The sequence below is a fragment of the Moschus berezovskii genome, chromosome 13 (assembly GCF_049115385.1).
Source record: "Moschus berezovskii isolate FMDL1 chromosome 13, NW_MosBer_1.0, whole genome shotgun sequence".
In the NCBI taxonomy this organism is placed as follows: domain Eukaryota; kingdom Metazoa; phylum Chordata; class Mammalia; order Artiodactyla; family Moschidae; genus Moschus; species Moschus berezovskii.
Genome location: NC_142472.1, coordinates 2,538,959 through 2,552,789, shown reverse-complemented (window position 1 = coordinate 2,552,789; position 13,831 = coordinate 2,538,959).

Genomic DNA, 13,831 nt, shown 5'->3' with positions numbered 1-13,831 from the left:
CTCCGGCTGGGAAGAGCTGAGCCTTAGAAAAGACCCTGATGCTGGGAAAGACTGAAGGCCAAAGAAGCGGGCAGCAGAGGACGACATGGTTGGATGGCATCACTAACTCAATGGAAACGAACTTGGGAAAACTCCAGGAAATAGCGAGGGACAGGGAAGTCCATGGCATCACAAAGAGGCGGACACGGCTTGGCGACTGGACGACAACCAAGAATGCTGTTGGTGTCTGGCTGGTGACTGGCTGGTGACTGACACAGAACCACACTGTTGGCAAGGCCAACCTGTTCTGAAACCTAGGGGGATGGCTGATACCTCTCCTCCCGCACCCCAGCCTCCAGGCCAGGAGAACTGCGGTCTTCTCACCAACCCCACTGTCGCTCAGGGCCCCCTGGTCCTCGCCGAGTTGCTGAAAAAGGTTTGCCTCCTCTGATCTGGCCCCGTTGCAATGAACACTGCACTGTGACCAGCAAGGTCCCTATAAAGGCCAGTCAGAACACCCCTCTGGGCATCTCCCCACAGTCCTAGAGTAAAGTTGGGGCTCACCTTGGCCACCTCCCCTCCCCCCAGCAGGACCTGGACCACTTGTCCTGTGAAATTCTCTCTGGCTAGAACCTCCCTGCACACACTGAGCTTGTCCCCAGCCCCTCATCCCCGAGCCTTCTTGTCTCTCCACCCAGGATTTCCCCCCTCTCTCCCCGCCCCCGCCCCCTGACCCCTTCCTTCTCGTGCTTGAAGACTCAGCTCAAGGAACTGCTTGGCCTGCAGGCAAAGGCAGGAAAACCTTCTAGCACGGCACACACAGAAGCCTCCCTGAGTCCACCATGTGCCCGCAGCTGTGCCTCATCCTCTCCCGAAGCCGGCCTCTCAGCCCCGGTATAGACCCAGCTCTCACCGGGCACACTCACTGGGCGCACAGCACTGAAGGCCCAAGGCCTGGTTTCTCGACGCTAATCGATGAACATCAGCAACACGACCCCCAACGGTGATGGGTACGGTGTGGCTGTCACTTCCTTCTCTACCTTCCAAAAGCCAATCTAGTATTGGACACAAGCAACGTGGCCGCTACGTTTGTTGAGTGAGTGGGAAAGGGTAAGCTTCAGGGTGATGCTGGAAATGCAGGGCTGAGCGTGGAGAAGTAGCCGCAGAGAGTGTAGGGGAAGAGCAGAGAAAGGGGAGAGGAGCTCCCCTGGGGCTCAGACAGTAGACTCTGCCTGCAGTGCAGGAGATCCCGGGTGACCTGGGTCAGGAAGATCCCCTGGAGGAGGGCATGGCAACCCACTCCAGCATTCCTGCCTGGAGAATCCCATGAGAGAGGAGCCTGGTGGGCTACAGTCCGTGGGGTCACAAAGAGTCGGACACGCCTGAGTGACTAATGTTTTCACTTTCACTTTTCCACTGCCAGGGGCACAGGTTCGATCTCTGGTCTTGGAGCGACGCCCCGTATGCTGCACAGCTTGGCCAAAAAAGAGGAAAAAAGAAAGAAAAGGGGAAAGAGTAGAACTTCACCAAATGATGGGTTGGTGCAGAAAAAGGCAGCGGTGCATGTTGCCTTGCAGTTACAGGATGGCATAGTCAGCTTGGCGGCTGTAACAGAACCGCACAGCCGGGGTGGCTCCCAGGACAGGAATTTGAACCTCAGGGTCCTGTTGGCTGGAAGCATAGCAGCAGGGTGCCTATATGGTCCACCTCCGCCCAGTGTTCTCCTGCAGAGGAGACATAGCTCTGGGGTCTCCTCCTCTCCTTACAAAGACCCCAGTCCCAGCATGGGGACTCCACACTTGACCTCATCTAGCTCTAATACCCCACAAAGGCCCAACTCCCACACCACCACGCTGAAGGTACAGAGGGTAGGGTTTTAACATCAGAATTTGGGGGCTGCACTTTTGACCTAGTCTAACTCTAATCACCCCACAAGGGCCTAGTTCCTAACACCAGCATGCTGGAGGTACAGGGGGTAGGGTTTCAACATTAGAATTTGGAGAGATGGAAACACCCAGTCCGTGACAACCTTCCCTGAGTTTCAGAGAGATAGCTAGCGTGGCTGGTGGGGAGGGGCCTGCAAGGCGAGGCTGTGTCCTGCTGGCCTCTGTTTGTTGCAAGTCTGAGTCAAGGGCACCCTCTCAGTTGCTAGGGGTAGGGGTTGTGGAGTCCCAGGGAAGCCATTCAAGTTTAAAATGACTCTTGAAGAGCATGGGAAAGGCAGCTCTCCAGAGGCAGGAAGAGGACCCCTCCCTCAGCCCAGCAGCATGGATGCCCAGCTGTCTAGACACCACATAGGTGTGCGCTTTTCCTGGGAAGAGTCCTGCCTGGCCAGGGAGGGGCGGGTACACGTAGATGTGGAGAGAGGAACTTGCAGCAGAGGAGGTGCTGGTCCCCTGGGCAGGTAAGTCCTGGGTGCAACCAGCATCTCAGGGCTGGCGGCTCCAGAAAGTGCTGCAGGCCTGGGGTACAGGGGTGGACGTGGGGTGACCAGCAGAGAGAATGACGCAGTCTGAAAGTTTTGCTTCGTAAACCAAAGAAGAGTCGTTAAGCTATTTAAAGTCCAGTGAAAGTGTGGCATAAATTGACCCTGTTCCCAGAACACTAAAGCCCAACCAACCTGCCAGTTTTCAGTTCTGATTTGTGTTTATTGCACATCAGAAATCTTCCCTAATGTGTTTCAGGGCCTAAGGAACCTGCCAGCTGTGGTCTTCACCCACATCACACAGCTGTAACTGGCCCCGGTGCTGGGCCCTCGGGGTGCACAGGTCCCTGCAGCGGGCGTGGGACTCGGCAAATCTCAGTCAGCAGTGTGCCGGGGAGGGGCCACCTGCGGTCGGATGGAGAACCAGCAAAGGTTTGAAAATGGGGCACGCGAGAAACGACCTTTCCTCACATTAAACTTCACTTAATGGAAATAAACGCTGTGTGCGGTTGCCCATGGCCCTGAGGATAAAACCTCGGGTATCGCCTCCTGCAGCCTCGGTCCCCACCCCGCCTTGGAAAGCAGAGTGCGAGGCGCACGATTGGCTCCTGCGTGAGAGCAGCTTGGCTCCCGGTCAAGTCCAAGCGAGTAACATGAGCAGGAAGGGGTGGGTGTGTTCCCTGTGCGCCCGCAGGTCGACTGGGGAAAAGGTGATGTTTACTGCAGCTCAGGAGCCAAGCCCACAGCGGCCGAGGCAGGGCTTCAGCTGGCGGCCCCTCTGGCCCAGACTGCGTGGACGGGCCAAAGGGGAAAAGTTAGGCAATGGCCTGAAAACAGAGACAATTAAGATCTGGACCTGGAGCTGTGTCAACAGGCGAAAACGAAGCAAAGGGTCAAGAAACTGGGCTGAGTGGGGACGTCGGTGCCTCTGGACTGCCCAGTGCTGGCCAAACCGGGCAGGGCCCACTCAGGACGGAGGCCGGGCGGGCAGAAGGGGTGGACAGGGGTGGACGCAGGCCCGGCTTCCGCGGGTCAGGGTCCCTGTGTGCCTCCCTGTGTTCATCTGTCTCTGCCCCCAAAAGCTACCCTTTGCTGATTGACGGCAACTGGCTCACGACAGACCTCTTGGAGCAAATGGAGCCCTTTGAGGCCACATTGAAAAGACGTTGGCCCAAAGGCTCTGGGGCAAGTCTGGACTTTTGCAGTGAAAGGTTAACGTGGTGGCTGACATTTTAAACTGTAACAGAATGGCCGACATCAACTGAAGCGTTGAACGGTCTTGTGGGGAAACCTGGGGAAAGAAGTCCTCTTCACCACCCAGAAAAACAAAGAAAGATGAGCGACATCAAGCAAAATGGACCCCTCCTTACTTCCAGGAACACATCTCTGGGCGTAAAGTGTCCTGGCAAAATGCCTTCACTGGTGTTTTTGCGTATCCAGTAGAGTGGCTGGATTTAAACAGGGGTCCTTAAGCTTATTTAGGGAGTGAAACGCTGGAAAGTTGCGAAGCCTAAGAAAATATTGATATTCAACTCTTGTTTTCCAAAGTAGGATTTTTCGTTCTTAGTGCTTAAAAGAATGTGAACACGGGAAGCACGCCGCAGAGGTTCACGACTACGAAGACGGCTCTGTATGAAAACCCAGCTGTCACGCGACATCCTTTAGCTGTTCCAAGGGGTCCTGCTCAGGGATGCACTTGTTCACTCTTTTCGTCAGTTTAAGTGCTTTCTGGCAGATGAGCCATAAATGTGCCAACGATTTAAGTAACTGGGGAAAGTTTTTAAAATGAGGTAATGCCATTCACGTTCTCAACCAGGTATGTGCGGAGTTTGTGTGTGCTCAGTCGTTTCTGAGTCTTTGCCACCCCAGGCACAGCCAGGCTCCTCTCTCCAAGGGACTTCCCAGGCAAGCAGACTGGAGTGGGTGGCCATTTCTTGTCCAGGGGATCTTCCCGATCCAGGGACTGAACCCGCGTCCCCCACTTCTCCAGTGTCTGCTGCGTCAGTAGGCAGATTCTTTATCACTTCAGGCACCTGGGAAGCCCTAATGTGACAGATGTAAGAGTTGGTCCATAAAGAGGGCGGGGTCCTAAAAAACTGATGCTTTTGAGTTGTGGTGCTGCAGAACACTCTTGAGAGTCCCCTGGACTGACAAGAGATTAAACCAGGCAGTCCTAAAGGAAATCAACCCTGAATATTCACTGGAAGGACTGATGCTGGAGCCAAAGCTCCAATACTTCAGCCACTTGATGTGAAGAGCTGACTCGCTGGAAAAGAGATGCGAGAGAAGACAAAAGGAGAAGGGGCAGCAGAGGATAAGACGGTTAGACAGCATCGCTGACGCAATGGACAGTGACTCGGAGCAAATTCCAGGAGATGGTGAAGGACAGGGGAGCCTGGGGTGCTGCAGTCCACTGGGTCTCAAAGAGTCGGACAGTAACATCAATGAAGAGCAGATCAGTGGTTGCCAGGACTGAGGGGTGGGGAGTGTGTCTCGCCCAAAGGAGGTTTGGGGAGACGACCGGACCATTTTGTGTCCTGACCATGGCGGTGGTCATGGAAATCCACATGTGTCAAAACTGATAGAACTGCAAACCCCAAGAAAAATGTCACCACCGCTGTGAGCTTGAAAGCTCTACCTGGTCGAGAAAAGAAGCTTGAGGTGCAGGTGAGCGTGGGCTTGTGGAGAGCTGCAAAGAGACTTTAGATGAACTTTGAACGCAGTGCGGAGACGAGAGGCTTTTAATCACGAGAGAAGCGCGATTAGGTTTGGGTTTTATCGGGGCCATTCTGTTGACGGAGAGGGTTACATTGAAAGGAAAAAGTCAATTAGTATTCTATCGTGAGAGATCAATTAAGGGCAGGAGATAATGAATTCAACTCTGGACGTTCTGAGTTAGAGACATTTATGGACATTGAAGCAAGATGTCTATAGGGGATTGAATAATACGTGCCTGACGCTCTGGAAAGAGGCCTGGGCTAAGAGTATTAATTTGATAGGTGAATTTGTACATCTGGGTGAAGTTGCTTTTAACGAATTGTGTACAGGTTCGGGAGGAAGCAAGCAGTTTGGGAATGCAACGAAAGGGATCACAGCATCTAAAAAGGACAGGGAGAGGAAGAAAGAAGAGATGATGCGACCAACGAGGGCGGGAAAAGAGCCAGGAGACAATGGCGTCTCAGGAGGAAAGAAGAGCGGGCCCCAGAGGGCCGACCCTCGTGCTGAGAGCCTCAGTTATTACCAGATGGTGGGTGGCGAGCAACCCAGCCGCTCACAGCCGGGAGTCATCTGCGTGTCCCCAGTCCACCGCCTCCTTTCACAGCGAAACAGTCCGAGTCCTGGGGCTGCTGGTCGGCTTGTGTGAGGTATGACAGCCAGCGCATGGGAAGTCCGTCACTGGCAACCAAAATTCATAGAGGTTGGAGTGAAATGATTGGATTTTTCAACAAGTCTTCCATTAAAAATATATATGTATATATATTTTAGTCAACGCATCTCACCATCAGTTTTCCTTATGTCCACTTACAGGTGAAAAGCCCCATTCTGTTCCAAGCCAGGTTTAAGTCAGAGCCAGCATGACTGACTCAGTTCCATTTTTCCGTTTCTTTGTGAGTGAATAATCACCAGCCTACCTGGGAACTTCGTTCTCCTTACTCTCCCCAGGCAGTAGACCACAAACCTCACTTCTGAACTGGCCATAAACTCCCCAAATGTGGCTCCTGTAGATTCCTCGGGTAACTATGACAGAAGCTGTATTTTGCCCCATCCTTGACTTTTCCATTTTCTTTCCCCAAATACATGCTACTTGCTATCCCCCCAGGGTATGGAGACTTTCTGAAACATATGGAATTTCCTACAAACTGGGATAACTTATCCAGGCCTTCCAATCACTTAGAAACTACCACACAGCTTAAAAAAAAAAAAAAAAAAACAACTCATGAGTGTTTCAAACCTTACAATTAATCTATTATATAACTGAAATTATTCTTTGCAGAAATGTTAAATGTCACACCATAGAGCCTGATTTTCAACTCACTCCATTATTCCCAGGTAAATCTCAGTAAATGAATCTCTCTATACTCCCTGATGCTGGGAAACATTGAGGACAAGAGGGGAAGTGGGTGGCAAAGGATGAGATGGTGAGATGTTTAGATGTTTAGATGGCATCACTGACTCAATGGACATTAACTTGAGCAAACTCCAGGAGACACTGGAGGACAGGGAAGCCCGGCATGCTATAGTGCATGGGATCACAAAGAGTGGGTAATGACTCAGCAACTGGACAAGAACAGCAAATATATATATATATATATATATATATGTAAATATACACACACATATATTGCCAACACGTTAAATTTCCTCCCCGATATACAAATTTCTTAAAAATCAGATTTTGCTCAACAGGTTTGGAGGAAAGGAGAACACTACCTTCAAACACGTGACAACAGAATAACTAGTCTAGAACTGAAGCTGGAAACACTTCAATGAGTATGAAGCCACCCATGTTTTTATTGGAAAAAGCAGTAATGAGCATTCCTTCCCGCAACATCACATAATTGAGCAGCGACACTGATAGAACCAAAAGCCAGTGAACGACAAAACCAAGATGGGCAGGAAAATGTGGGATGGGGTACTCGATCTGACCCCAGCATTTGAGACGCATCTCCATTCCAAGGGGTACAAGCCAGCCCCAGCTAAGCGAGGGGTTCCTTAGTATGGCAGAGAGACACTGCTTTCTCTTTTACGTTTACATGCGTTTGGGAGGTTTTGTTTTTAATCAGAGCATAGCTGATTTATAGTGTCTCAGGGGAACAGCAGAGTGATTCAGTTATACATATACATACACGATCTTTTCCAGGTTCTTCCCTGTTATTGAACACGGTGCCTTGTGCTATTCAGTAGGTCGTTGCTGCTTACCTGTTTTATAATACTGGTTTCATTTTTTTAAACAGCTGCTAAGTTGTTAGGACATAAATAGCTAATACATTGTGCAAACCTAACTCCTCATACAGAGAGTGGGAAGGACGTGCTTCTGACTTAGAGGTTGCTGTGAAAAATCGCTGAGACTGGAGGCCAAGCACAGAGGAGGCACAGAAGCCTCCGAGCTCTGTGATCAACGCGCTGGTTTGGCACTTGGCCCGGGCGGGGGGCGGGGAGGGCCCCCAGGATGCCTTCTTGTTTTTCCTACTGTTGGCGCCTCACCCGCTTCTACGGGGCCTGGACTTATCCATTCACGGATGAGGCCTGCTCAGGAAACAGATGTGCAGGCTGCAGAGGAAACCCACAATCACCGCCCACGGGAACCAGCCCAGGCCTCCATTCATAAAAATGCAGCAAATCCAGGGCCCCAAGACAGGAGGGGAAAGACCAGTGTGGAAGATAAGGAGAATGACGAACAAATAAAGCAGCTCACCAGAGAGGAAACAGAAATAACAATAATAATAATAATAAACCTAATTTGATCGTGAAAGATTAGAGAGGAAATTGCACCCATAAAATTAGAATTGGCCACAATTAGAAGAAGGAGGGGAAAGGGGAAAGAGAAGAAGGAAACCGTGTTCACGGAAAAGAAAGAGACACTTGGAAATAAAACCAGGGCCACAGGATCGACAAAATAAAAATGGATGGAAACACGGAGCTGGTTATCTGGACCACAGGCCTCCTCCACTGTCGGCCAGACGGTCCACAGACGGAGTCAAAGCAACTCCTCAGATCCAGGAGCAAAATTAAACAGACAGAGGACAACGGCACAGGCTGGTTCTTTACCACTAGCGCCACCCGGGAAGTCCAAGGTTCACTCCCTACACCGTTATTCTCCTTGCCCTCCAGAACTTCCCCATCAGCAGTGGGGCCAGCTGTCCTTGGGTGTGAAAAGCAGTTGAAAAAAAGTCTCCAAACATGGTGGAACATTCTAGATCATCTTGGGAGAAGAGAGCATGAGGGAGAATCCCCCAGTCACCCTTTCCTGGCCTTCTGTCTTGGGATGCCCCTCAAATAGGTGGGCCTGTGGGGTGGACAGACGTCATGCAGGGGACCACAGCCAGAAGCCCCAGGATGGCCTGGGTTTGCATCCATGGAGAAACCATGGGCAGGGGAGGAAACTGGACTGACTCACCTGCCCTGGGTTAGAGCCACAGATCAAAGTGAGTGACGTATTTCCCCACCTGGTAGAGGTGCCTTTCTGTTGCTAAGAAACACAAGTTTCTTACACAAAAGCCTCTCGTAGACGTGACCTCACAACTGTAGCGGGCAGGGCCCTGGATGCTCCAAGGGCCACACAGCTGACCCTCACATTCTGAGCAAAGACCTGAGTCAGTTCTCTGGTGGCCGGCCCCCTCCAAAACCTTCCCTTGGCTGGTCGACCAGGATCTCACTATAGAAAATGTATCAGTTCAGTTCAGTTGCTCAGCTGTGTCCGACTCTTTGCGACCCCGTGGACCGCAGCACGCCAGGCCTCCCTGTCCATCACCAACTCCCAGAATTTACCCAAAATCTTCCCAAAGTGAGTCAAAGACTCTTTTCTGAAATGTAATCAACAAGCATCTGCAGAAGAAACCGGGATAAAAAGTAAGTACAATTCAAGTCTTATTGTTGCCTCTGTCTCTCAAAAGAAAAAAAAAGCAGACATTTTTGGCATATAAATTTTATTTCAAAACATCTGATCCTGAGACTGTCTTTGACAATAAGTGGTTTGTTTTTTTTTTTTAAACGCATCAGGACAGTCATCAACAAGGTATTCATTCTGGGTGAAGCTTTCCACAAGATGCTCCCCCTACTGTGGATGGTACTTTAATCATCTGTCCTTGGAAAAGGATAAACACAAAATCTAGTCATGAATATTGAATATTATTGAATTGAATATAACCTTGAATATTATTATATAAACAAAATGAGTCTTGCGCATCAGAAAACAGTTAAGAATTAAGAATGTGTTTTTAAAGCCCATGGGAAAAAAAAATATGACGAAGCAAGTGGGTGCAAGGGGGACTGTTTAAAGCCGAGATAGAGGCTCTCCCTCCAAGTCTCCCCCGAGCCCGCTGTTGTGAGTCTTTGGGTCCCTGGGGTGGACATTTTGTTTTCTTCCACGTTCTGACGTCATCTGATGCAACCTGATGCAAAATGACCCGCTTCTTGTCACAGGAGAAACTGAAACAGAGGTGGGGATAACTCTGTCCCAGGAGAGTCTCAGGGGACGGGACGTGGGGGGCCAGAGGGCGAGGGCGGGGCCTGCCGCCTCCCCAGATAGCTCAGGGAAGCGGTGGTTCCTCTGAAAAGCAGGATCCGTCTTTAAAGAGTGGGAATCCTTGCAGGTGGGTGTCATAATGCAAACCTTCGGATAAAAAGCCAAGGCTTATTTCAGAACGTCTGAGTGACTGCTCCACAGGTCATGGGAAGAAGGCTTGGAGCAGAGCATCGGTAGAAATAAGACCCCCTAAGAAGGGAGAGATGGCTTCCCTGGTGGGCTCAGACCATAAAGAGTCTGCCTGCAATGCTGGAGACCCAAGTTCGATCCCTGGGTCAGGAAGATCCCCCGGAGAAGGGAATGGCAGCCCACTCCAGTATTCTTGTCTGGAGAATCCCACGGACAGAGGAGCCTGGCGGGCTACAGTCCATGGGGTCGCAGAGGGTCACAACCGAGAGATTAACACACACACACAAGGAAGGAAGAGAAGAGGAGTGATGCTAGTGGTCCTCGGTGCCCCTTCTTAGTGGTCCTGGGGGCCGTGCAGGTGGATGGGAGCTTCTTCCAGGGCCCCTACTTCCCAAGGAGGAGGCCAGCCTGGGGAATGTCACAGCAGCCGAGCGCGGGCCAGGCCAGCAGGGCAAACGTGCGCTGAATGACAGTTCCCTGAAAGGTGTCTCTGGGGCCAGGGCCCTCGGGATGGCTCCCTGAGAACAGTGTGTGAGCCGTCTGCGGCCTACGGGACCCAGGTCCACAGGCCTGCTCCCCAGGCCGCCTTACACAGACATGTAGCATCTAGCACGCTGCTTCTCACAGAACACTGGCAAGTGGTACGTGTGAGCACGGGAATGAGAAGTCGTTGCTAAAATGGTTTATCTTTTCTACGGATAAATGAACGAACTGAATAAAGAACAAAATACAGACCAGGAAGATATTGCGTGAAGTTACCATCTTATTGTCAAATTCATTTGTATAATAATAAAAGCAAGCACATGCCACGGACCGCGCACGTGCCAGGACTGATGTAAGAACTTCCAGGGTTTTGAAGTGCGTCATTATCCGCTCTGTTGCCCACACAGAGACGAGGAGGCTGAGGCTCCAGAATGTAGGCATCATACCGATGCTGAAGGGATGAAGGGCAAGCGGGACTGAACCCCAAGGAGTCGGGTTCCCGTCACCACCCTCCACCAGTGTGTGAGCACCACACCGCTAAGTCACAATTTTAAGAGCCCCTGTCTTTCCCTGGTTGTCAGATTTGTTTCATCTTGTTCAGATTATGTATATTCCAGACATCTTTCAGGCTTTCGGGTTACGTGGTTAACACACTGGCCAACAAGAACCAGACTGTGGCTTGTTTATTGCTCTCCACACAGCTCCTCAAAGATGGGTGCTAACCTGATTTCCTCATCGTTGACTGTGAGAGAATACTTCAGCTCGGAAGCCTGCTAAGTCACCGTTTATTTTAAGGCTCAAATAAAACAGGATCCATGAAACTGCTTCAGATGCCTTTCAGGGGCCTCTGAACTCACAGGATATCATCACTGGAGGTTTTTAAGATTTTATTTTAGTTGAAGCATAATTAGAGAAGAAAATACTTTTTAAAAAATATTGAGAAATTTTTCCACAGTGAGATTATAAAAACATTAAATAAATTGTATATAACTACTGAAGATACCCAGGTATTTTCAAATAGTGAAGCATTTGGAATTGTATGTAATTAAGAATGGGGTTGCAAAGAGTCAGACACGACTGAGTGACTGAACTGAACTGAAGAGTTACCATAGAATACCTTTGTTATGATTCATAAAATCTTTAGCAATTGATTAATTTTTAAAATTATTAGCTCTTGTGAAAGATCTGAAAATACAACTACTTCATATGTTGAGAATGGACTACTGCTAACTGAAGTTCTCTTGTGTAAATCGTACCTGGGGAGCTAGGGAGGATTGAAAGCTTTTCCACACACATACGCTCAGGTAAAATAATATTACAGCACAAAAAAAGAGATGAACTTTTACCCACCATCAATTGTTTACTGAAAGTACACCCTGGGCCAAGCACTGTGTTGTTTAGGCATTTGGGATCCAGATGAGTGAGGCCAGTTCCCTGCCCACAAACTTCTGTCCACAAACTTACTTCCTGTCCACCAGCGTCCTGGCTGGAGAGGGAGGTGAGAAGGATGAAGACAGTGGTTGCTATGGGAAGCTACAGTGGGTACCAGGTCGGGAAGTCTCTCTGGCAGAGGGGACACCTGAAGACGGGTGTCTGCACAGAATGAGCAGCAGGGGGTGGGGCTGTGGGTCTCTAGAGGAGATGAGAAGCGAGCTGGCTCTTGGAGAATATGTGGAAATCAGATGCTCACAGGAAGCAGTGAGGGCCCCAGAAGCAGAGGGGACTCTTTGGTGATCCAGTGTCCAATAGCAATAATAGTAGAAGTCATTGTAACTGGAGAGAATGATTTTAGTAAGGGAGAAGGAGAAATGTACGTTAGAAAGGCAGATTTGGGTCAGAGTGTGGTCATTCCCCAATGTTAGCCTGAAAGCTTTATCCCATAGGTAACAGGGAACAGCGGATGCTTTGGGAACAAATATCAACATAAAATAAATCACCAAAAATGCACTATCAGGGTTGGAATGTCTTTAGGGAATATTCAGCCACCACCCCCAGCTCCTCTAGATTGAAGCCCTTTGTGTCTAGAAGGGAGATTTATTTTCCCTCTGTTCCCCACAGTGCCTGGCAGAAAGTAATCACTCAATACAAATTTAATTTAAAAATGAAAGGGTAGAGAAGGAAATGACAACCCACTCCAGTATTCTTGCCTGGAGAATCGCATGGATGGAGGAGCCTGGTGGGCTGCAGTCCACGGGGTCGCTAAGAGTCAGACACGACTGAGCGACTTCACTTTCACTTTTCCTTTCATGCATTGGAGAAGGCAATGGCACCCCACTCCAGGGTTCTTGCCTGGAGAATCCCGGGGACGGGGGAGCCTGGTGGGCTGCCGTACGACTCAGCGACTAAAGACCGCAAATAGAGGGCGCTCTCCTGCCCCCACGGCTGCTTTAAAACAGCCTTAAAGGAGGTAAAATCAGTATGGACGCATGCTGGGTCGCTTCAGTCGTGTCTGATTCTTTGCAACCCTATGGACCGTAGCCAGAAAGGCTCCCCATCCATGGGATTCTCCAGGCAAGAATACTGGAGTGGGTTGCCGTCCCTTCCTCCAGGGGATCCTCCTGACCCAGGGATTGAACCTGTCTCCTGCATTGGCAGGTGAATTCTTCACCACGGAGCCACCAGGGAGGCGTGGTGTTACATGAGAATGAACTCAAAGGATAGACACATCCTGTACATGTGTGAACATGCATAGTTCCATGTAGTGTACAGAGTGTTCATACAGATGTGGGCAGCAAAAAAATCTCAGTGAGTAAACTTTGCCACACTGGGAGCTCCGTGTCTCAGTGTGTTCAAGTATCTGGGGAAGTAGGGAATCAAACTGGTAATTGCATTTTACACTCAAAGCCTAAACTACGTCGCTGTGTTCATAAAGCGTGACTAGTCATAGTAGGCGCAGGGCCCTGGAAGCACCAATTCTTTCTTCACAGGCTGCTGAGGCACCTTTAAGAGCTGAGTGTTTTTGCTGTTTCTATTCGGGATGAAATCGGCCACACTCAGCCTCAGTCTGTAGCTAAGACACAGGTGAGGAAACCACATTTTAGGGTGAAATTATTGTGATGTAATGCCTAGAAGGTGGGAAGTGCCCCTCAGAGTCCTGGGCTCTCAGAACTGGAAGGAATTACGCACGGGAAGGTGCTCCGAAAGACTGAGTTAAGTGTCCTGACGCTCAACTTACGAGTAAGTTAAAAAATAATGAGGGTCCTCCCTCTTCTCAGCTCCTTTAATTGAAGTATTTTCTACCTTGGAGGCCCCTTTTGAAATGCAACACTCCTGGGAGCGGTCACACCTTAAATTATCAGCTGACACTTTCAAGCGACCGGGCCAACAGCCCACGGAAAGAAGGAAAGAGCGGGATGTAGGCACAGTGCCTGGGGGTGGGGGGAGAGCAGGAGGGAAAGGTGGGGAGAACATACTTGATAACCAGACTTCGACTCAAGAGTCTTCTGGTACAGTCCAGACTCCCAACCTCATGGTGCTGGGCTTCAACTGAACAGATAAATGGCAGCTCCTGTGTTGCCACGTGAGACATTTCAGCACATCTAGACCATCTCAGAGGCAATCTGAATCTG